This window comes from Bos grunniens, chromosome 17 (genome assembly GCF_055505025.1).
Source record: "Bos grunniens cultivar Pamir isolate PY7600 chromosome 17, Bosgru_T2T1.0, whole genome shotgun sequence".
Taxonomy (NCBI): Eukaryota; Metazoa; Chordata; class Mammalia; order Artiodactyla; family Bovidae; genus Bos; species Bos grunniens.
The window spans coordinates 67,961,918-67,987,143 of record NC_141181.1 but is presented as its reverse complement, the minus strand read 5'-3'; the positions used below and the strand labels follow the sequence as shown (position 1 = coordinate 67,987,143).

Sequence of the window (25,226 nt, the reverse complement as noted above, 5' to 3'; positions counted from 1 at the left end):
GAGTAGTGGGGTCTGTGGAGAACTTGAAAATGCAGATAGGCAGTATCTGATAGAGACAGACACTATTCAGTTAGATGGTTTTTCCTGTGTGAGAGAAACTACGGATTGGTATTATCAGATCTGGGTTTTTCACCCTAGGGAAGTTGAAAACCTGGATTTTTATGTGAGATTTCCTAATTAAAACAAACAAACAAAAAAAACACTGTGTGAACCAAATACAGCATGTTTGCTAGCCACCATGTGCTATGTTTGACATGCATACCTCAGTAGGATTTGCCCGTTACTGGATCTAGGGAAAGAAGGAGATTTAGAGGAATCAAGATAACTGCAGAGAAGGTGATATGGTCCAGTGGTACATGAGGCAGCACCCTATAGCACAGCTCATTCTTAAGCTGGAATGACTAGGCTTGAATCCTCAATTCAGTTCAGTTGTTCAGTCATGTCTGACTCTTTGTGACCCCATGGACTGCAGCACGCCAGGCCTCCCTGTCCATCCCCAACTCCAAGTTTACTCAAACTCAGGTCCACTGAGTCAGTGGTGCCATCCAACCATCTCATTCTCTGTCGTCCCCTTCTCCTCCTGCCTTCAATCATTCCCAGCATCAGGGTCTTTTCAAATGAGTCAGCTCTTCACATCAGGTGGCCAAAGTATTGGAGTTTCAGCTTCAGCATCAGTCCTTCCAATGAATATTCAGGACTGATTTCCTTTAGGATGGACTGGTTGTATCTCCTTGCTGTCCAACGGACTCTCAAGAGTCTTCTTCAGCACCACAGTTTAAAAGCATCAATTCTTTGGCACTCAACTTTCTTTATAGTCCAACTCACATCCATACATGACTACTGGAAAAACCAAAGCTTTGACTACACAGACCTTTGTTGTCAAAGTAATGTCTCTGCTTTTTAATATGCTGTCTAGGTTGGTTATAACTTTTCTTCCAAGGAGCAAGTGCTTGAATCCTGCTGCTGCTAAGTCGCTGCAGTCGTGTCCGACTCTGTGCGACCCCGTAGACTGCAGCCCACCAGGCTCCCCCGTCCCTGGGATTCTCCAGGCAAGAGTACTGGAGTGGGGTGCCATTGCCTTCTCCCTGAATCTTAGCAGTTACTAATTAGGTATCCTTGGGCAATTCACTGTATCTTTCACCTGTGAAATGGGGATGATACTAGTATCTATCTCATAGGATTGTTCTGAAGATTAAATGTGTTAACACATGTAAAATGTTTAGCCCAGTGCTGACACAGAGTACTCAGATAGAAAGTGATAATTATTATTTCAGTAGTTATTATAATGAAGCTCACAGTTAAGGGACTAGGTTATGGAAACAGCTGGCTTGGGTTTGACTCCTTTGACACTTCCCAGCTTTGTGACCATGGGTGCATTAACTTCTCCTCTCCATGCCTCACAGTGAAATGGGGGAACAGCAAGACCTTTCTAATCCTGTCGTTGAAAAGGGCCAGCATGGTGGTCTAGTAGTACTAGATTTATTGAATCCCCTTGAAACTACTTAGGCATCTTAATGAGAAAAGCAATGCTTACTGCTCCACCCAGTTAATTGATTATAAGGACGCTCCTTTTTTTTTTCCTTAAAAAATTTTTTTTGCCTTAATTCTTCATCAGCAAGACTGTAGTTATCAGAAATTATACTCCCAGCTCTCCATTCCTTTAAATTGGCCTCATCTTGATCCCCACTGCTGTTACTCTCGTTCAGGCCCTATAACTTCTTCCAGACTTTGTCACTCAGCTCCTAACCTATCCTCCTTGCCTCCAGTCCTACCCGCGCCACAATCCATTCTTCACATTGCCCCAATGATCTTTCTGTATTGTAAAATCAGAATTAATTACTACTATAGTTTTTGTTGTCGCTTTGGTTTTGCTTGCTTTTCTATGTACCAGTCACTACCATAGGGCTTTTCAACTGATGAGAGAACTCCTTTCTAGAGTTCCAAACATATCAAATAATCTATACATTTTCTTTTTTTCTGGAGGAATTCTTCTTGAAGGCCTTTCTGTACTGCTCCAAACTTAACTCATTGTTCTATAGGCCCCTGACAGCTGCCCTCCCCTGTGACTCTTGAGAATTCCCTTTGCCTCTTTCCTGTCTTGTAACCATCTTTTCCTAGATTACATCTTTTTTTTGGGGTGGGGGTGGTTTATACTTACATGTTACTAGAGCACACCCTCAGAAAAGTTGGATGATAGGTTAAGTTTTTGAGACTTTAAACATCTCAAAATACTTTAATTCTGCCATCAACCTTCACTGATAGTTTGTCTAGGAATAGAATTCTAGATTGAAATGATATTCTCCCAGAATTTTGACAGTACTCAATGTCTTTTAGCTTTCAGTTGCTGTTGAGAAGCCCAATGTTACTCTGATTCTTAATTATTTATTAGCATATTTTTTTTTCTCTGGAATATTTTGGAATCTTTTCTTTATTCTTGTTTATAGTGGGCTTTCCCCCCCTTCTTTTTCATTGTCTGGGTCTCTAGTGTAAAATTTCTGGGAAAGTTTCTTTGAAAAATTTTTGACAATTTATTCCTATAATTTTTCCTTGTTCTCCACAGCTGGAGCTTTGTTAGTCAGATGTTAGGCTTCTTGGGTTGTTTTTCTAATTGGATTATCTGTCCTTCACCCTCTTTCCTATTTCTTTGTTATTGTTTCAGATCCCACTTCTTGTGATGTAATATTCTTCTTCAGTTTATTTTACTTCATAAGATATTTTTGTGCTGTCATTTGAAAATTTGAAGGCTTCTCTCTGAATGTTTCTTTGTATGCACCTTGTATTAATGGCTGCAGTATGTTAGTTTATGTCCCAGCAGACTTTTTTTTTTGAAAGTTTGTTTTCATCCTCTCACTGCATCTCTTCCCTATTAAGTTCTGTTGTTTGTTTGTCTCAGTCACTTCTTCACGTCAGAGATTTCCTCAGGTGTCTGATCATCTTTGGCCAACTCTCATGTTGGGAGTGGGGCACTAGAACTGATGAGTGCCTGTGTCTGGTCGGGTGAGTCTCATGCGCGAGAGATTTCAATGCAGGTTAAAAAGACAGTGAACTTTTTTTTCAGTTTGGGGAATCCCTTCATATTAATATGTGCACGTCTTTTCTTTGGACCAGTTTCCCCAGAAACTTCCAGTCTGCTGCCAGAAGATATCCATGTAGCTGCCAGCTTAGTAGGACCTGAGCAGAGCAGAGGGACTTGTAATGTGAAGAAGGGTGTGGGGTGAGGAGAATCATTCAGAATGCAGATTTTTACTGAGCTTCCTGTTTGTTTTTTTTTTCTTCCCAGTATAGCAAGCATCTGTAGAAAGTAGGCTTCCATCTTTGCCAGATTTGGGGAGCAGATCTAGGCTCTCATTGCTTCTTACATTGTTTAGATCCCATATATGTTTATATCAGCTTAAGTTCATATATCTTACATATCAGTATAAGTTTATATGCCCTTCTTTGTTTCAACCCTGTATCCCTTCCCCTGAACTTCGGAAGCCCTCGTGCCTCAGCTCCTGTTTCTTTCCAGCCTTCTGCAGCTGGACTTGGCGCTCCTCCTTGCAGGCAGTTTAGTTTTCGTTTCCCTGTCTTACCAAATCAGTTACCATCCATCCATCTGCTTTCCCTCTTCCAAAATTTGGTGGATATCTCTCATCTGCTGGTGTCTTTCTCAGTCTTCTTATTTATTTGCGCTTACAGCTTTTTAAAAACTTCTTTCACTGTTGTTTTTCTGAGCTATCTGACAGAAGTTGAGAAACTTGGGGTTTCCATTTGTTCTAGTCACCCAGGGTTCTATTGCATCCACGTGTCCTGCTCTGTCTCCCAAGCTGCGAGGGATTTTGCAGCAGATACCTTGTCTCATTTGTCTTTATCTTCCCAGGGCCTGGGACATAGTAGGCTCTCTAATGTTTGTTGAATGAATGAGTAAATACATTTTAATACAATTTTAATTTTAATAAACAAATTTGTTAGTTTTGCAAAACACTCATTTTCTTGAAGTGTGCGTAAGAAAAGTGCTTCCAGTGCCATTCTAGATTCTGCCATTGTGATGAGGCCAGTCTCCTTTGAATGCAGCTGGTATTCACAGCATGCTCGAGTTACTCAGAATTCCCGTGGACATTGTTAATGCGGAGGATTTTATTAAGTATCCAATGATGAATATATCTCCCAGACTCTTATTACCAACCCCCTGAAGCACATCCTTGATGCCCCCAGCTGACTTAATCACCACATTGCTCTCAAGTACCCAGCACATGTTTAATGCACTGCTCTGGTTTTGCCTCTGATGGCACCCATGAGAAGTGTGAGAACCACTATTTATCTTGTTAGAGAGAAGATGTTGGAAGAAACATCCCAGGGGGCAACGTAGCTCATTGGGCACATCTGGATGCTGCTGCGGAAGACGGGCAGATCCTTGACTGCAGCCCGGAGTGGTTATGGATAGTGGCCTCTGCCTTTTATCACTGGTGCGGCAGGTTTAATTTTGTTCCACTAAAAATTAGGTTAAAAAAATAAAATTTCTGTCTTTTTGACAGCTCACTGAATGCAAATCAAGGCTTTGTGTTTCTTTTAAATTAAGTTCAAGTTGTCCCACTTTCACATTTATGCAAACTCTTTTTGGTAGATGAATGTTTTAGTACTGGCATTTCCCCACTTCTTTCCATTCTTAATTTTGCGTCTCTTATATAACACAAGAGGTTAATCTTTGCCCTTTCTCTGACTTAATGACTCCCTCTCCTCAGCATTTCTATCTAGTTTTCTTAGATTCCGGTACTAACTAAGCACAGAATAAAGTCGCTACCAATAGAGTAACCATAGAACTTGGGAAGTGAAACTTGATTTATCTTCCTGTTTTCTCCCTCATCTCCTCTGTCTTTCTTCTTCTTCTAAACTACAAAAAATTAGGTACAATAAGTTTTGGTATAATCAGGTATGATGCAACATGTGCTTTATTGTGGGGAAAATATGCTGCTACTTTCTTGGGCAAAAGTCAAAGCAGGAAAAGGCTGTGTTCCACCCCCATCTGGAAGGGGGCATCAACAGAAGTGTCATCACTCACCACTTCATCTTCTCCCTCCCACTGCTTTTTCTCTTTTAACAGTGACCGAATCATCACTTCCCCTTTCACTGTTCACTACGAGCAAGGTAAACCAGTCCATTCCTAATCCCAGATTTTTTCAGAAAAAAGCTTCTGAGGTTTCCATAAAACTATACAACTTACAGCAGTCTGTATTTAATACCATAAACTTCTGGAAATAGACCCTGCCATTCAAAAAGTTGGGCTAACTTTTTTCCTGTTGAGCTCCCAGCACACCTGCATCACTAAGGCACATTTGGACAGTCCTGCCTGAACTCACAGCCCAGTACTGCTGTTGAAAACCATCTCTGTCACTAGATGGAATAAGCTTAAAGCTGACGCATAACACATCTCTTAAGTGAAAATGAAAGTCACTCAGTTGTGTCTGACTCTTTGTGACCCCATGGACTGTCCATGGAATTTTCCAGGCCAGAATACTGGAGTGGGTAGCCTTTCCCTTCTCCAGGGGATTTTCCCAACCCAGGGATTGAATCCAGGTCTCCCACATTGCAGGTGGATTCTTTACCAGCTGAGCCACAAGGGAAGCCCAAGAACACTGGAGTGGGTAGCCTATCCCTTCTCCAAGGGATCTTCCCGACCCAGGAATCGAACCAGGGTCTCCTGCATTGCAGGTGGATTCTTTACCAACTGAGCTATGAATGTCTGTAATTACAGGCAGTTGGGAGAAGCTTTCTGGGATTTTTCAGGCATGCCAGACACATTAACCAGTCCTAGACTTTGCACATCCCTAAACTTTTCACATCGTATCTCAGCATTTGTATATCATCCCGAGGATAATATTAATCAAATAAAATACATCTCTTTTGAAACTCAAAGGTAGGTTGGGAAACTTGAAGTGAAGACACCCAGAAGTAGTTTTTATATATAGGGGTTAGAGAGTAAAACATTATTTTACTCAGAAAACAACAAGGTAGGTTAATTATTGCAGATTTCTTTTTTGTATCCTAGTAAAATTCTGAACCTGTATCTAGTTTGTGATACAACATGACAATAGCTATTTTTCGTTAAATATTGCAAATTAGAAACACCTGCCTGCTAAGCTATTCTAAGCACCTGATTGTGAACAACAATAGTAAGTAGGCCCTTTCAGAGCAAGTGCTTGTTCTGTTTTCCTCATTTTCTATCTGAGATTTCTGGAGGTGGAAGTCCCGTATGAATGAAATACTCAGATATGCAGTCAGGTGGACCTAGGTTTAAAGTCCAGTCTTAATCATTTATTAGCTATTTTGACTTCAGACCAGTTGCTTAATGTCTTTTTCTTCATCTGCAAAGTAAAAGTAAAAATTTCTTACCTCCGAGAGGTCTGGTGTGGATTTAGGACACCTAATGTATCATTTATCAACTCTAAAATGCACACTTATTTTCTTATTTTAGTGTCTCTCAAATCAAGATGTTTTAAAATAATTTTTTAAAAATTTATTGAGGTATAGTTGATTTACATTGTTGTGTTAATTTCTTATATAGCAAAGTGACTCACTTATACATACATACATATAAATATAATCTTTTTCATATTTTTTTCCATTATGGTTTATCACAGGATATTGAATATAGTTCCCTGTGCTATACAGTATGTGTGTGTTAGTCACTCAGTCATGTCTGACTCTTTGCAACCCCATGGACTGTAGCCCACCAGGTTCCTCTATCCATGGAATTTTCCAGGCAAGAATGCTGGAGTGAGTTGCCATTCCCTTCTCCAGGGATCTTCCCGACCCAGGGATTGAACCCGAGTCTCCTGCATTGCTGGCAGATACTTTACCATCTGAGCCACCAGGGAAGCTATACAGTAGGACTTTGTTGTTTATTCATCCTATATATAATATTAGTAATTTGCATCTGCTAATCCCAAATCCCAATCTTTCCCCCACCCCCTACCCCAACCCCGGCAACCACAGTGTTTTCTGTATATCTGTGAGTGTGTTTCTGTTTCATGGATGTGCTAATTTGTGTCCTATCCACATATAAGTGTATATCGTATGGTATTTGTCTTTCTCTTTCTTAGTTTGCTTAGTACAAAAATCTCTAGGATGCTTTTTTCCCCCCTTGGCTCATGTTTTCTTTCCTTGATACACTGAATATGTTTTTCTTTCTCTCTTTTTTTTTTAATAAAAAATTGTATTTAATAAGCTTGACAAATTTTATTTCCTTTCCCTCTTTAGTGGCCTAGTCTAGTTTCTGATATATAAGACCATGATCCTTTTACTCATCTTATGGAAATTTTTACTGACTTCCCTCATAGCTCAGTTGGTAAAGAATCTGCCTGCAATGCAGGAGAACCGGGTTCAATTCCTGGGTTGGGAAGATCCTCTGGAGAAGGAAATGGCAGCCCACTCCAGTATTCTTGCCTGGAGAATCCCATGGACAGAGGAGCCTGGTGGGCTATAGTCCATGGGATCGCAAGAATTGGACGTGACTTAGCGACTAAAACCATGGGAATTTAGTTTTCCTTAACTTAAGGAGAAAAGGTGTGCTACTCTAGCTCTTGCAGCCTCACATCACTAGAGCTCTCTGTTTTGTTGTTTTTTTGAAATTTCAATATATGTGTATTTCATATATATATTTATATGTTTTTATTATATATACACTATATATACATACATACATATATAGTATCACCTCTTGCTTTTTGAGATCTGTCTCTCTTTTCTTCTCTTTCTTACCTGAATTTCCCATTTCCTATGCTCTTACCTGAATTTCTCATTTCCTAAGCAGTTTTTACATCTACAGTGGCATTAAAATTAATATGCATACAGAGGAGACAGTTTCAGGTACAATATTCATGCCAAATATTATTTGAGAAACTTGTCTTTATTTTTTTTTTTTTGCACAAGAAAGTTATAGGAATAAATAGTGAAGTAAGGTTCAGAACACAAGCAGGCAGAAACATAGCACATGGAAGTTATCTATCAACGCCCAGGGAGTAATGCAGATGCCTGGAATACAAACGTGATTTAAAAAAAAAAAAATTATCTATTTTTAGTTGGAGGATAATATTTTATAATATTGTGTTGGTTTCTGCCATACATCAACATGATTTAGCCATACATAGGTATACGTATGTCCCCTCCTTCCTGAACCTCCCTCCCACCACATCCCACCTCTCTAGGTTGTCACAGAATGCTGGGTTTGAGCTCCTTGCATCATACAGCAAATTCCCACTGGCTATCTATTTTACATATGGTAACGTATATGTTTCAGTGCTACTCTCTCCTTTCCCGACTATGTCCACAAATCTGTACTGTACAACTGCATCTCCATTACTGCCCTGCAAATAGGGTCATCAGTACCATCTTTCTAGGTTCCATATATATGCATTAATACGTATTTGTTTTTCTCTTTCTGATGTACTTCACTCTGTATAATAGGCTCTAAGTTCATGTACCTCATTGCAACTGACTCAAATGCACTCCTTTTTTGTGGCTGAGTAATATTCCATGTACCACATATATGTATATGGTATATATGTACCAAAACTTCTTTATCCATTCATCAGTTGATGGACATCTAGGTTGCTTCCATGTAGGATGATTTTATAGTCAATAAGATCATACACCATGACCAAGTGGGCTTTATCCCAGGGATGCAAGGATTCTTCAATATCCGCAAATCAATCAATGTAATACACCACATTAACAAATTGAAAAACAAAACCCATATGATTATCTCAATAGATGCAGAGAAAGCCTTTGACAAAACTCAACACCCATTTATGATAAAAACTCTCCAGAAAACAGGAATAGAAGGAACATACCTCAACATAATAAAAGCTATATATGACAAACCCACAGCAAACATTATCCTCAATGGTGAAAAATTGAAAGCATTTCCTCTAAAGTCAGGAACAAGACAAGGGTGCCCACTTTCACCATTACTATTCAACATAGTTTTGGAAGTTTTGGCCACAGCAATTAGAGCAGAAAAAGAAATAAAAGGAATCCAAATTGGAAAAGAAGAAGTAAAACTCTCACTATTTGCAGATGACATGATCCTCTACATAGAAAACCCTAAAGACTCCACCAGAAAATTATTAGAACTAATCAATGATTATAGTAAAGTTGCAGGATATAAAATCAACACACAGAAATCCCTTGCATTCCTATACACTAATAATGAGAAAACAGAAAGAGAAATTAAGGAAACAATTCCATTCACCATTGCAACGAAAAGAATAAAATACTTAGGAATATATCTACCTAAAGAAACTAAAGACCTATATATAGAAAACTAGAAAACACTGGTGAAAGAAATCAAAGAGGACACTAATAGATGGAGAAATATACCATGTTCATGGATTGGAAGAATCAATATAGTGAAAATGAGTATACTACCCAAAGCAATTTATAGATTCAACGCAATCCCTATCAAGCTACCAACAGTATTCTTCACAGAGCTAGAACAAATAATTTCACAATTTGTATGGAAATACAAAAAACCTCAAATAGCCAAAGCGATCTTGAGAAAGAAGAATGGAACTGGAGGAATCAACCTACCTGACTTCAGGCTCTACTACAAAGCCACAGTTATCAAGACAGTATGGTACTGGCACAAAGACAGAAATATAGATCAATGGAACAAAATAGAAAGCCCAGAGATAAATCCACGCACATATGGACACCTTATCTTTGACAAAGGAGGCAAGAATATACAATGGATTAAAGACAATCTCTTTAACAAGTGGTGCTGGGAAATCTGGTCAACCACTTATAAAAGAATGAAACTAGAACACTTTCTAACACCATATACAAAAATAAACTCAAAATGGATTAAAGATCTCAACATAAGACCAGAAACTATAAAACTCCTAGAGGAGAACATAGGCAAAACACTCTCTGACATACATCACAGCAGGATCCTCTATGACCCACCTCCCAGAATATTGGAAATAAAAGCAAAAATAAACAAATGGGACCTAATTAAACTTAAAAGCTTCTGCACATCAAAGGAAACTATTAGCAAGGTGAAAAGACAGCCTTCAGAATGGGAGAAAATAATAGCAAATGAAGCAACCGACAAACAACTAATCTCAAAAATATACAAGCAACTCCTACAGCTCAACTCCAGAAAAATAAATGACCCAATCAAAAAATGGGCCAAAGATCTAAATAGACATTTCTCCAAAGAAGACATACAGATGGCTAACAAACACATGAAAAGATGCTCAACATCACTCATTATCAGAGAAATGCAAATCAAAACCACTATGAGGTACCATTTCACACCAGTCAGAATGGCTGCGATCCAAAAGTCTACAAATAATAAATGCTGGAGAGGGTGTGGAGGAAAGGGAACCCTCTTACACTGTTGGTGGGAATGCAAACTAGTACAGCCACTATGGAGAACAGTGTGGAGATTCCTTAAAAACCTGGAAATAGAACTGCCTTATGATCCAGCAATCCCACTGCTGGGCATACACACTGAGGAAACCAGAAGGGAAAGAGACACGTGTACCCCAATGTTCATCGCAGCACTGTTTATAATAGCCAGGACATGGAAGCAACCTAGATGTCCATCAGCAGATGAATGGATAAGAAAGTTGTGGTACATATACACAATGGAGTATTACTCAGCCATTAAAAAGAATACATTTGAATCAGTTCTAATGAGGTGGATGAAACTGGAGCCTATTATACAGAGTGAAGTAAGCCAGAAGGAAAAACACCAATACAGTATACTAATGTGTATATATGGAATTTAGAAAGATGGTAACGATAACCCTGTATACGAGACAGCAAAAGAGACACTGATGTATAGAACAGGCTTATGGACTCTGTGGGAGAGGGAGAGGGTGGGAAGATTTGGGAGAATGGCATTGAAACATGTGAAATGTCATGTATGAAACGAGATGCCAGTCCAGGTTCAATGCACGATGCTGGATGCTTGGGGCTGGTGCACTGGGACGACCCAGAGGGATGGTATGGGGAGGGAGGAGGGAGGAGGGTTAAAAAAAAAATTAAAAAAAAAAAAATAAAATAAAATAAAATAAAAAGAAAGCATGCTGTCATTTTTTAATTATAATATTTTGGTCCCTTTATTTGTGATATGTAATGTAAAGTCCTTCTTAAATTGGTGGCAACTTTGATTTGAAGAAACATGGTATGCCTGGTTCTCAGTGGGTAGTAGCATACTTATTATATGGTATATTTTTTCTAAGGAAGATTTTCATGGTTCCCAGATTAAATTTCCTAGACTTTATTTGGGGGGGGGTACCATTATAATCATTCTCAGGAAAAACAGTACTATAATAAAAATAAGAATGGCTGTGTGTAATCATTTCATGTCGCATGTGAACAATGTAAAAGAAGAAGATTTCATCAGACTTAGGAAGAATGACTGAGGAGCAGCAGGTAGAACAAGGACAGATATGGGGACCATGAGTTCTGGGCATACAGACACCAAAGTGCAACTGAGAAACCCCTGTGTGTCTATGGATCCCCTGTTAGAGCTGTAGAAAAGTTTTAGTGTGTTTGAATTGTGCTTACACAAAACTAGAGCTGAGGTATTGGTACTGCACATTGATTTTGGTATTCTTACTTTAGAGGATGGGATTTTCTTCTTTTATACAGACTGAAATGTGGATTGTTCTTCAAGTGTTTGCCGAGTGCCTGCTATGTGCCAGTTGTTACACTGGACTCTGAAGTTTCAGAGATGAGGACAACTCTTAGCTTCAAGAAAGCCTAGTCTGACCTTTCACATGCTGTGTTGCTCATCCTTCCACCCATATCCTATATCTTATTGCTTTAAATAGAAACTATATGAATCACATCTTTTTGTTTTAGAACATATTTCCTCTGACTTTAGAACATTTTCTGATACTCACTTTTATCCAAAGGAAGCATACCACTGAAAACAAATTTAATAACTAACAAGATGAAGAATTTGGTCACATTTGTAATTAGAAATTTTATCTATTAGTGTAACCTATATTTATTGTCAGTTTGGGTATTTTTATAATAAGTTAACGTTTTAAAAAGTAGTTTAGAATCTTAATAAAAATTTTAGTCTTTCTTCAGTGAACTTCAGTTCAGTTCAGTCGCTCAGTCATGTCCAACTCTTTGCAACCCCATGGACTGCAGCACGCCAGGCCTCCCTGTCTATCACCAACTCCTGGAGCTTACCCAAACTCATATCCATTGAGTCAGTGATGCCATCCAACCATCTCATCCTCTGTCATTCCCTTCTCCTCCTGCCTTCAGTCTTTCCCAGCATCAGGGTCTTTTCAGATGAGTCAGCTCTTCACATCAGGTGGCGAAAGTATTGGAGTTTCAGCTTCAGCATCAGTCCTTCCAATGAATATTCAGGACTGATTTCCTTTAGAATGGACTGGTTGTATCTCCTTGCAGTCCAGGGGACTCTCAAGAGTCTTCTCCAACACCAGAATTCAAAAGCATCAATTCTTCGGCATTCAGCTTTCTTTATAGTCCAAGTCTCACATCCATACATGACTACTGGAAAAACCATAGCCTTGACTAGACGGACCTTTGTTGGCAAAATGATGTCTCTGCTTTTTAATATGCTGTCTAGGTTGGTCATAACTTTTCTTCCAAGGAGTAAGCATCTTTTTATTTCATGGCTGCAGTCACTGTCTGCTGTGATTTTAGAGCCCCAAAACTAAAGTCTGCCACTGTTTCCACTGTTTCCCCATCTATTTGCCATGAAGTGATGGGACCAGATGCCATGATCTTTGTTTTCTGAATGTTGAGCTTTAAGACAATTTTTTCACTCTCCTCTTTCACTTTCATCAAGAGGCTCTTTAGTTCTTCTTCACTTTCTGCCATAAGGGTGGTGTCATCTGCATATCTGAGGTTATTGATATTTCTCCTGGCAATCTTGATTCTAGCTTGTGCTTCCTCCAGCCCAGCATTTCTCATGATGTACTCTGTATGTAAGTTAAACAAGCAGGGTGACAATATACAGGCTTGACGTACTCCCAGTTCCATGTCCAGTTCTAACTGTTGCTTCCTGACCTGCATACGGATTTCTCAAGAGGCAGGTCAGGTGGTCTGGTACTCCCATCTCTTTCAGAATTTCCCACAGTTTATTGTGATCCACACAGTCAAAGGCTTTGACATAGTCAATAAAGCAGCAATAGATGTTTTTCTGGAACTCTCTTGCTTTTTCCATGATCCAGCAGATGTTGGCAATTTGATCTCTGGTTCCTCTGCCTGTGAACTTACTGTGTTCCTTTTTTAGATCTTGGTGTGATGTCCTCTTTCTCTGGATATCCCCAGAAAGGAATGTTTATGTGCTTGTATACCCAAATAATTTCTGTGTGAAAGGAATAGTGACACAGGGAATGCCAAATGCCACACAAGGGAAGTGACATTTTCAGGTTTTAAAATTAATATGAGAAAGAGAAAGAGAGGCCCTAATTTAGTACATTTAAATTTTGAATAAATATACAAAACAGATTAAATGAATATATGACTTTAAGATTACTTACTTTACTTGATTTTATTGGTGTTGAGCATCTGTAATAAACTCTAGCAGTAATTGAATACTTGTGATGTGCTGGATGCAGCTCTAAGTTCTTTAAGTGTATGCTTGTAACAATCCCATGAGATAGGTATCATTACCCCCACTTTGTAGATAAGGAGACAAGGACAGAGAGTCAGGAAGATGGCCAGCAGCGACAAGATTTCAACCTAGGCAGTCTAATCGCTATATTGCCCTGCATTGCTGAGTGCATTATTATTCAGGAGACAGAATCAATAGTTGTTAGAAAAATTGCTAAAGTTTGACTGAAGTTTTAAAGTTTGCCACTGAATTTGTCACTAAATAGCTGGCTTAGATTTTAGAGAGAGGAGTACTATGTATTTAAAATATATTACAAACCTCATCTGTTAACATTGTCATATAACTTTAAAGGTAATATTTGTTATTTAAAATGGTCAGAAATTAATTCTGAGTGGATATTTTGCATAAATAATTAGCATTAAAGTGAAGATTATTAAATAAAAGATAGTGTAATTATAACTTTACAAGTATGATAAATCTGGTCTGGCATAGGTGCTGACTATGAGGGCCAAAAGACAGGGAAAAGTCAATGATAACACTGAGCTTTTAACTAGTTGTTGAAAGAAATAGAGATAATCACTTCTTTCATTAAGACTTTGGAAAGGTGATGAGACATGAGTTTGAGGTGATTGTTAGATGTTGTGATGGAATGTGGGCAAAACAGAGTGAGGAGCTTTCCAGTTGGGGGCCTGAAGATTTGGCTCTAGTCCTGCTGTTGCTGGTCATTACCAGGTTGACCTGCTGCCAAGGTACTTGACATATCTTGGTCTTAGTTTCTGTATCTAAAGACATTGAGAAGTACTATTGCAAAGTGGTTTTCAAGCCTGCAGGGTGCCATAGATTCTCTTAAGGGTGCTGGGGAGAAAAGTGCACTCTAGTCTAAGTAACCTAAACAACTACACTTTTAATCACATTTATCACACATATTTTTAATTTGATTTTTTAAAAGTTTGAAAACTGATGAATCAGGTGATCTCTAAGGCCTCTTCCAGCTCTAAAATCCCATCTCTTTTTCTGCAATCTGAGTTTATAATCATCCAAAAGGGATAGAATTTGAATCTGCTAGAATGAGCGAAAGTACTGAGAGCTGAGATGGTGGGCCATTTATTCCTGAGCAGTTAGAAGCTGTGAATTTAAGAAGGTCTCAGCCTGCACTGGGCCCTGTTCTTCGTAGTGGGAGGGCCGTAACAATCTTCCTTCATGGATGGTAGCAGAAGTCCTCAGTTGTTTCTTAATTTCCTAACATCTTTCCAGGATCGTGGTGGACTCCTTTCCAGCCAATGAAAAGATTCCTTGTTTAAATTGTTAATCTGCCTATCCTTGTAAATAAGCTGTCCTTTTCTTGGGCTTTCATCCTTCCAAGAAATGTCTCTTCTGCCTCTTGTATGTGCATTTGAACACATATGTGTTTTCCATCTTTTTTCCTCTCCACATTTCTCCATTACATCCTGCTCAGCCAAAGACAGCTTTTATGATTCAGTCTTCAAAGGGTGATTGACTCCATTCCAGCTCCCTACGGAACAATGTTTTATAGTCCACTAAAATTCAGGTTGGCTGGCAAGTGTGGAATGGAGTAGTTTTGATTGGACTAAACAGTATTGATGCATAAGAAACTTGAATGAATTATGTCATAAAAAAACTAATTTGAGATTAAGTTATCTGCCTATCACTCCCCCAAATAAAACTGAAGATATAGGTGAAACTGAGAATGGGAAAAAAGTTTCCAAAAGTCATGTTAACTGATTATTTTGAGTGAGTGAGAAAATCTATACCTGGTGAAACTCACTTCCCTATAGGACTACCAGGACTCTAGGATTTTTCACTTGGTCATCATCTTGTGGTCAAAGAGCTATGTAGAATGGAATTCTTAATAAAAATCTTTCTGGAGGGATAGCATGTGGCTGCCATGGCAAGTGTTAAGATGTAAAGGAGGGAGGAGAACCCTTAGGTAACCTGGAAGAGATGTTAAGAAGGAACACCTTCTGTCTGACATTCCCATCAGCCTCACCTCTTGCAGTCCTTCACAAGGAAGCAGCACACACTCTTGCATTGGCTGCAACTTGGCAGTTACAGCACACAGCACAGATGCCTGATGGACTGAATCAAGTGTACATGGAGCATCACGTTTAAAAAAAAAGAATTCATTATAAATTCTGGCAGTTTTTATAGTATAATTAAAATGTCTAACAGGATACCTCTGGGAAACTAAATGCAGTTTTACTATTTATAGAGCCAGCAGAGGTAGTGTTTCTTGCCAACTTTCATATCTTATGACCTATAAATTGCTCTTAATAGCTAATCTGTCATCCAGTTTCTCAAACAAGAAAGCTTGTTTCCTTATTAATCTGTTAATTTGCATCTGCAAAGGACATTTACAAATTCTTGGTTTGAAAACATTGCTGTATTAATGCTGGGCATTATAAATAATTTATCACCTGTGATAGAAACTCTTAGGTCTAGGTAATAGATCTTTCTGACACTGTATTATTCTTCCAACCCTAATATAATTTTGATAAAAATAATTATTGTGAAAGCTCCTCTGGCCCCGTAACATTAGAAAAGGCTGACAGGTTACTCTGGAGAAGTTATAACCATCACTAATGGCTCTCTAAGCTCATAGTAATAGATTCAAACCAGCTATTCCAACTATGGTATTCAGTTCAGTTGCTCAGTTGTGTCTGACTCTTTGCGACCCTATGGACTGCAGCACCCCAGGCCTCCCTGTCTATCACCAGCTCTCGGAGCTTGCTCAAACTCATGTCCATTGAGTATTTGATGCCATCCAGTCATCTTATCTTCTGTCGTCCCCTTCTCCTCCTGCTTTCAGTCTTTTCCCAGCATCAGGGTCTTTTCAGATGAGTCAGCTCTTTGCATCAGGTGGCCAAAGTATTGGAGTTTCAGCTTCACTTTCAGTCCTTCAAATGATTTCCTTTGGAAATCAGGACTGATTTCCTTTAGGATGGACTGGTTGTATCTCCTTGCAGTCCAAGGGACTCTTAAGAGTCTTCTTCAACACCACAGTTCAAAAGCATCGATTCTTAGACGCTCAGCTTTCTTTATGGTCCAACTCTCACATCTGTACATGACTACTGGAAAAACTATAGCTTTGACTAGATGGACCTTTGTTGGCAAAGTAATGCCTCTGCTTTTTAATATGCTGTCTAGAAGACTGCTAAAGATCGTCTAATTAAAATTTTCCCTATTTATGCAGAGTTTAAGTCTCTTCTTCAGGCTGTGGCTGTGAGTTCACAATTCTTAGTGATCCCATGTCGGGAAGCTTTCTCCCTACCAAGAGCCTTAATATTTAACTGTTTTTTGTTTGTATTTTGATAATTTGTTTTTTCTTTGTTGCAATCCAAGAAGGATTTGTGGAAGTAGGAAACAAAACATGAAAGGGAAGAAATCAGAGTAATGAGAGGGTTAGGATCCTATCATATGCTGAAGCCAGGGCAGACTTTGTACCTATTATGGGATTCTATCTGGCTACTAAAAGAAGGCTCTGTATTAAATCATAAGCTTCCTGGTGACTGAAACAAAGAGGTAAACATGACCACTTATAAGATTCACATTTTTCTTAAGATAAAACCATAGCAGCTGCTTCGTAGAAGCTTTGACTCTGAAGGAAATTTTTCCATTGATTGTTATGAAGATGACATCAGGTGGTATCGTGGACAGTGTCCTCAACAATATAGATTATACATTTTTTTATTATTTTGTCTGGTTGGTTTTGTGTGACTATTGAGTAAGCAACTCTGGACATTAGTGATTATTGTAACTTTTTGTACAGAATTACTTCATCAGCTCAACTGCTGACCAAGGGTAGATTTTTCAGGCTATGGTACATTCATTATATAGAGAGTGGATATCATTTAAGATTGTAGGGAGTGTATAGACCCTGCAGAACATGACTCAGTCTTCTCTTTCTACAGGTTTGTATTTGGTTGACTATTAATTCCTCCTAAATTGATCTGCAGTGTGGATAAATTACTACCAAGTAGACCTTTGTATTTAGGTCTACAGATTAATACAGATTTTTAAAGATTAGCTAAGTTTCTGTATTTAGTACCCAGTTCTCCTCAAATTTAGTTTTTCTAGAAAAATGACTAAAATTCCCGCATGTAAAAACCTGTGGTAATTCAAATAATTGAACCACTAGATAGATAGTGACTGGAGCATGAAAATGATTAATTTATGCTCAGTATTGTGGTCAGGGTAGACGAGGTTAGGCTGCAATAATAGTCAGTTTCCAAATCTTAGCGCCTGATTTCTTGTGCCCACTGTGTGTGTGTTATAAGTCTGCCAGGGCTCTGTTCTACAATGCTGAGATTGTCACTTGAAGTTCAGTTCAGATGGAGCAGTACATAGCAAGGAGAAGAGGAAATGTGGTGAAGCCTGCACTGGTTCTTAAAGCTTTACATGGATGTGAGCACATTTATTGGCCAAAGAAAGTCGTATTGCCACTCATACCTGACTTCTTGCAGGCAGGGATGTGCAGTCTTACCTGCTTTGATGCAGAGATACCAGCAAACTTGTGAATATCCCTAAAGCCTACCCTAATATCATGGAGGGGTTTAGTTGCTAAGTTGTGTCCGGCCCTTGGAACCTCATGAACTGTGGCCCATCAGGCTCCTCTGTCCATGAGATTTTCCAGGCTAGAATACTGGAGTGGGTTGGCATTTCCTTCTCCACCCTTATATCATTAGGGCCTAACATAGATCTTATTGTATTCTAATTAGTCATTATTTTGGTTAAACATGTTGTTGTTACTACCAGTCTCCCTCCTTTTTAGCTACTTCGTGGAAATATGTGAAAATATGAATCTAATCCCGTCAGTCTCCCACTTAAATGTGTGGTTGTTATCGCCCTATGGGTGGATCATGAATTCTTCAGTAGAGGCTAAACTGCGTGTATGAGCATAAGAGCCGGAGTCTGATGTCTGCGGATGTGAACCCTGGCTTTGCTATTAGTTGTGTATTTTTAGGCATGTCATTTTATGAGTCTAGTGTTATCTCAAAAATGAATTTAATAATAACACTTAAGAGGGTTTTTATAATGATTAAATGAAATAACATACATGGAATATATTTTAGATTTTACAAATTGATAGACAGACAGAATTCATCCAAACTTCCCTTTACAGGCTTCTCTCCAGTACCATCCCCTCTCCCAGGTCTAACTGGTTTTTTGGTCTCTAGTCACTATACACTCTGTCATACTTCATGCCTTTGCTGGTGCTGTTTCCATTTCCTAGAATTGCCCACTCCCCCAGTGAGGAAAACTCCAATTTATTTATTAATTTTCTTAACTAATAGACTTCATTTTTAGAGGAATTGTAGATTTACAGAGAATTGAGCAGATAGTACATAGAGTTCTCACATTCTGTCTCTTTTCTCACTCAGTTTCCCCTCTTAGTAACATCTTACACTAATGTGGTACATTTGTTACAATTGACAAACTGATAGTTAATATATTATTACTAACTGAAGTTCATAGTTTACGCTAGCATTCACTATTGGTGTTACACATCCTGTGAGTTTTGACCAACATGTGATGCACCGTGTACATAATTATAATGTCATGCGGAATAGTCTCACGGCCCTAAACCCCCTGTGCTGTATCCTCTCCCCGCACTGAAACCACCGATCCTTTTGCTTTCTCTGTAGTTTTGCCTTTTCCAGAGGATCACATAATTGAGATTACATAGTGTAATAGTGTGTAGTTTGTTAAGACTGGAATCTTTCATCAAGCAATATACATTTAAGGTTTCCTTCATGTCTCTTTGTGTCTCAATAGATCATTTATTTTCAGTGCTGAATAGTACTCCATTCTAAAGATATACCAAGTTTTATTTATCTGTTCACCTATTGAAAGACATCTTGATTGCTTCCAGCTTTTAACCATTATGAACAAAGGTGTTGCAAACATACATGTGCATGTTTTTGGGTGGACATAGTATTTATTTCCTTAAGGTAAATACTTGGGAGCATGATTATTGGGTCATATGCTATGAGTATGTTTGTAGGAAATGACCCAAATATTTTCCAAGGTGGCTATCCCATTTTGCATTCCCATTAGCAATCAGTGAGAGTTCCTATTGCTCACTTCCTCACCAGGATTCGATCTTGTCAGTTGTGTTGGATTTTCACTGTTCTGATAGGTGTGTAGTGGTATCTCGTTGTTTTAACTTGCAGTTCTCTGATGATACATGATGTGGGCATCTTTTAATATGCTTCTTTGCCATCTATATATAGTCAGCCCTCCATATCCACAGGTTCTGCATCTATAGATTCAACAAACCACAGGTTAAAAATATTTGGGAAAAAAAATCCAGAAAGTTCCAAAAAGCAAAATTTGAATTTATCATGCACCAGTTCTTTGGAAGGAATGATGCTAAAGCTGAAACTCCAGTACTTTGGCCACGTCATGCAAAGAGTTGACTCATTGGAAAAGACTCTGATGCTGGGAGGGATTGGGGGCAGGAGGAAAAGGGGACGACAGAGGATGAGATGGCTGGATGGCATCACCAACTCGATGGACGTGAGTTTGAGTGAACTCCGGGAGTTGGTGATGGGATAGGGAGGCCTGGCATGCTGCGATTCATGGGGTCGCAAAGAGTCGGATGTGACTGAGCGACTGAACTGAACTGAGTGACTATTTACCTTGTATTTACATTAGGTATGCTGTGCTTAGTTGCTAAGTCATGCACAACTCTTTGCAACCCAATGGACTATAGCCCGCCAGGCTCCTCTGTCCATGGGGATTCTCCAGGCAAGAATCCTGGAGTGGGTTGCCATGCCCTCCTCCAGGGGATATTCCCAACCCAGAGATTGAACCCAGGTCTCCTGCATTGCAGGTGTGTTCTTTACTAACTGTGCCACCAGGAAGCCGAATTTACATTATATTAGGCATTATAAGTAATCTACAGTTAATTTAAAGAATATGGGAAGATGTGCATAGGTTATATGTACATGCCATACCATTTTACATGAGGGACTTGAGCATCCACAGGTGTTGGTACCTGCTAGAGTCCTGGATCCAGTGCCTTGCGGATACTGAAGACAACTGTATCTTCTTTGGTGAGGTGTATTTTCAGGTTTTTTGTCCATTTTAAAGTTGGATTGTTTTCTTGTTGTGTTTTAAGGGTTTTTGTTTGTTTGTTTGAATGTTTGATATATTTTGGATACGGATACAAGTCCTTTGTCAGATAAATGTTTTGCAAATATCTTCTCCCAGCTTGTAACTTGTCTTCTCAGTCTCCTAGCCATATTTTTCACTGAGCACAGTTGCTAATTTTAATGAAATCCAACTTAGTAATTTTTTCTTTCATGGGTCATGCCTTTGGTGTTTTATCTATAAATTCATTGCCAAACTCCAGGTCCCCTAGAATTTCTCTTATCTTTAACGAGTTTTATAGTTCTACATTTTACATGTACTGTGATCCGTTTTGAGTCGGTTTGTATGCAAGGTGTAAAGTCTGTGTCTAGATTCGCTTTCTTTGCATCTGGATGTCCAGTTGTTCCAGCACCATTTTTTGAAAAGACTGTCCTTTCACCTTTGAATTACTTTTGCTCATTTGTCAAAATTAGTTGATTCTGTTTGTGTAAGTCTAGAGAATTTTCTTGAGTGTATGAGTGACTAAGGAAATGAACCACCCAACAGACCCCAGACACTCTAATATCTTTGTCAGTTTTGACCACTTAAAGTGCTTTTACCAACATTTTGTATTGCATATACCAATAATTCTAAAATGCCCTGGAGTAAAGGGTGGATTTTCTTATGCCTACCTTAGCAGAAGAGTATTATGAGTAATATGCTTTAGCATATGAAGATAATAACCCTTCCCATCATCAGTGGGGCAAGCTTCTTGTGTTGTCTTTTTAGTTTTGGTAACATAACATCATGTTCTATTTTCTGGTCATCTGTCTCCTACCACATCTTTGAAATGAGACCCCTGGGTTGGGAAGATCCCCAGGAGAAGGGAATGGCAACCCACTCCAGTATTCTTGCCTGGAGAATCCCATGGACAGAGGAGCCTGGAGGGCTACAGCCCATGGGGTCGCAAAGAGTCAGATATGACTGAGTGATTGGCACTAAGTGAGTGTTGTCTTGGTTAGGGTAGGTAAATAAATGAAAATTAAACATTTTGAGCATCTTCTGTGAACCCTGAAAAGAGCTCTTTACAATTTCTATCTTATGTTGTACTCATCAGAGCACTGCGAAATATTAATATTCCCATTTACATATAAAGAAACTGAGGCTCAGAGAAGTGGCATAACTTGTGCAGTATTACATGGTTTTCCTTTGAACCCGTACATGCCTGATTCCAGAGTCTGTCCCTATTCTTCTCCACCCCTCTGCCTCTTGGGTTGCAGGTGGTAATGCCTTAGGTTCATGGGCACTGAACTGGCAGGGGATACAAGATGTGTGTGGACTGGGACAGTAAAGATGAAAAAGTGTATTTCTGGTACTAGTTGTGGGAGTATTTCCCCTGTTCTTAAAACTATATGCAGTTAATCAGCAATTATGTCAAATATTCTCTATCTGTGTGTTTAATCATCCCACAAAATAAAACCCTTATGAAAATATATACAATAAGGGGAAAAACATTCTAGCTGTGAAGGAAAGCATGTTTAATTCTTCAAAATAATATTTAATAGTAGTATCATCAATGTGGTTATAGTTGGGGTAGTTTTGTTGTTCTTTAGTCGCTAAGTTGTGTCCAGTTTTTTGCAACCTGTGTAGTTTTAGATTTTGTCTATTTTATGTCCCAAACTGAAAGTCCTTAAAGGTGGTTTGAAAAAATATGAGCCAGTTTCCTTCTCTAGCTTCATGTCCCATGAAAGGACTCATCAGGTGCAGTTCTTCTGCAAATACTCAGGTTACAGAGCAAGGGGTAATGACTCCTGTGTGTGAAGTCTGCAGCTGGAAATCATGCTTTGGCAAGACCATGGGTAATTTATCTTTTGTAAAAAGAGAAAAGTGTTGTCTTATTCCAACCAGATAGTTTGTTAGCATAACTATTTGTGTGCATTTTGATATTCAAATACAGATGTTCCAAAATGTTTCCGCTGTGGGAAGCAGCTGCTGCTATTCTAGCACAGAAATCTCAATGAGATTAATATACAAAGGCAGTGTGAACCTTAGTAGCAAGTATAGCATCTGTTTGAGGTGGGGCTTGTGAGTCCCCTAGATAGCGGGTCTTCATATTCTCGTTAACAGCCTGAAACTATTGTTTCAGATCTAAGCTTGTTCTGAAGGAATAGGAACAAAGACAAGTGATTAATTTGTAATTCACTTAGCTGATAAATATCATCACATGTATTTGCCCAGCGGCTGTAAAACACTGGCCTTCATTTTCAGTGGCAATTGATAGGAATACAGATGTTGGGTCACAATGACTGATGTTTTCAGTGCTGTTACTAGCTTCTGCTCTGGTAGCAGAGCTCAGCCCTGCCAGCTTGCAGTCATAAAACATCCATCCACACCTTAGTGATGTGTTTACAGAGAACTTCACAGTTTACTCAGGACACTCGCACGTACTGCTTCATCTGATCCCATCCTAACCCTGGGAAGTACACGTGCTGTCATTATCAGAACAGTTTACATATAAAGAAAACACAGGTTAAGGGGTTGAATGACTTACCAGGGTGACACAGACAGGGCCTCTGACTCTAAATACTGTTCCATCCCTGTACTACGTCAAGCAGCCTTTCTCATTTTGGAGGCTGTGATGTGTGCTTCAGAAACTATATTGTCCTGTCTGGAGCTGCCGGTTTCCAGGACACCCGCATGAGGAGTCCCAGCCTGATGGTGCTGCCTGCGACTGGCAGGTTCCAGGGAAGAACTAATGCAGTTATTCTTCCCTCTTTGCCTCACACCCCAGAAGGGAAATGCCCCAGGACTCCCTTTCCTTATGTTCAGGAGAGCTTGAGCAAATGAGCTCCTGTGTCTCTCTGGCATTTACAGAAATGAAGAACCAGAAGCAGAAGATCCCTGGGCTGTCATTTGGAGTTGCCATAAACCAGAATTTCTAAGAACAGTGATGCCCGGGGTGCTGTGCCTGCCCCAGGCCTTATAAATCTATTCCCTGCAGTGTTCAAGGGCTCACTGCCTCCAACCAGACCTACTGTTTGGAATTATCTAGTGAATTATTTATGGTTTACACATTTGACAGAGGCTCATGGCTAAGTTGGAAAACATTCAGTTCCTGGCTTACTGCTGGGTCCTAGAAACATCTGTCTGGAAAACCAAGGCTCAGAAAAGTGAAGTTTCTAAAGGTCCCAGAACTCGGAAACAGCAGCACAGTTTTGAACCACGTACGTCTGATTCCAAGCTATACTAGCTCCAGAGTGAGGGAGCCGTGTGTTTTACTTTGAGGGCAGCAGAGATTTGCAGATGGGAGGGTTTGTGAACTGTGTTCTCTCTAGCTCCACTTGGGCACAGAAGGACCCCTGCGAGTAAGGAGGGGAGGGCCAGTTACAGAAGGGAAAGAGAGAGACTGAGCCCCTGGGCCTGCGGCAAGGAGGATAGAAGCTCATCGGGTGTGGGGTGGGGAGTTGTGAGCAGTAGAAAGGCCCATGTGCAATGTGCTGACATGAAGTCTTAACCTCTGATCCCAAAGAGGTTCCCAAAGTAGGAACCAGAGGCCAGTTCACGTCCAAGTGGCATGCTCTTGGGTGACATCATTGCTGCTTCTGCCAGAATCATGTTGCTGCAGAATTGTGATGTTCACGGAATTGTTTCTGCTGTCCACCACTTAGAAAAAAATACAAAAAAGTACATTTCTAAGTGTTTATTTCCTCTCTGTTTTCCTCAGTCTTTTTGTGGGACCATCTGTGAAATGATAAAAGCAGCTTAAAGCTGTATGGAACCTTTGGCAAATACACAATTTGCAAGCATCATGAAGATGGTCAGTCTCAAGTCTCTATTTCAGAGGCAAAGAAATAAGGTAGCAAATCACTCACAGCTATAAAATATTAGTAAAGGTGTTCTGAAGCACACAGACGTGGAACACATCTGATAAAGCAGTGCCCTCATCCAGGTGGGATGGCCTTCCCTAGCCTGGGGGCCTTGTGAAGATTGCTTGCCCATTTGTGACAGTTAGTTTTATCATTTGTTCTGCCAGGATCACATGTTCATGGTAGAGGGAGGGAGCATCCCAAAGAAAGGGGGCGGCGTGGCTCCAGCTGTAGGTTTGGTGAGAAGGGAGAGGAAGACAGGCAAGTTGCTGAATGAAAAGAACGGCAGGAAATGTGCGTTGTAACTGCCTTTTATGTCTCTGCAAAGGAGTTAGAAACTAGAGGTGAGACTCTAAGACTGTCTGCACTTAGTAAGATTCTCGAACCCATGAACACATGTAACATCTCCTTAGTTATATTTGTTTCCCTTTGGTTCACTATACCAATAAAGGGGCATTTTCATTAAAACCTTTAAGACAAAAAAGAGGTCATGTTCTTTTCTTCAGACAAGAACTGCTTGAGTGGCAAGCAGTGTGAGGCGACCAGAAAGATAGCATCTTTCTGCAAAGAGGCTGAGGCCAGAAGAGGCTAGAGACAAGAACAGCAGAGCATAAACAGCAAAAGCGGTGGGGAGGCCCCGTGGGGACCACCCCATTCACAGATGCAGTTGTAACTGT

The 25,226-nt window shown here is 39.6% G+C and overlaps 1 protein-coding gene across 1 annotated transcript in view; it reads left to right on the top strand.

Annotated features, from left to right (window-relative positions):
• Positions 1-25,226, top strand: part of TTC28 (tetratricopeptide repeat domain 28) — a 410,194-nt gene that overhangs the window by 229,980 nt on the left and 154,988 nt on the right. The gene's annotated exons all lie outside the window — the stretch shown is intronic.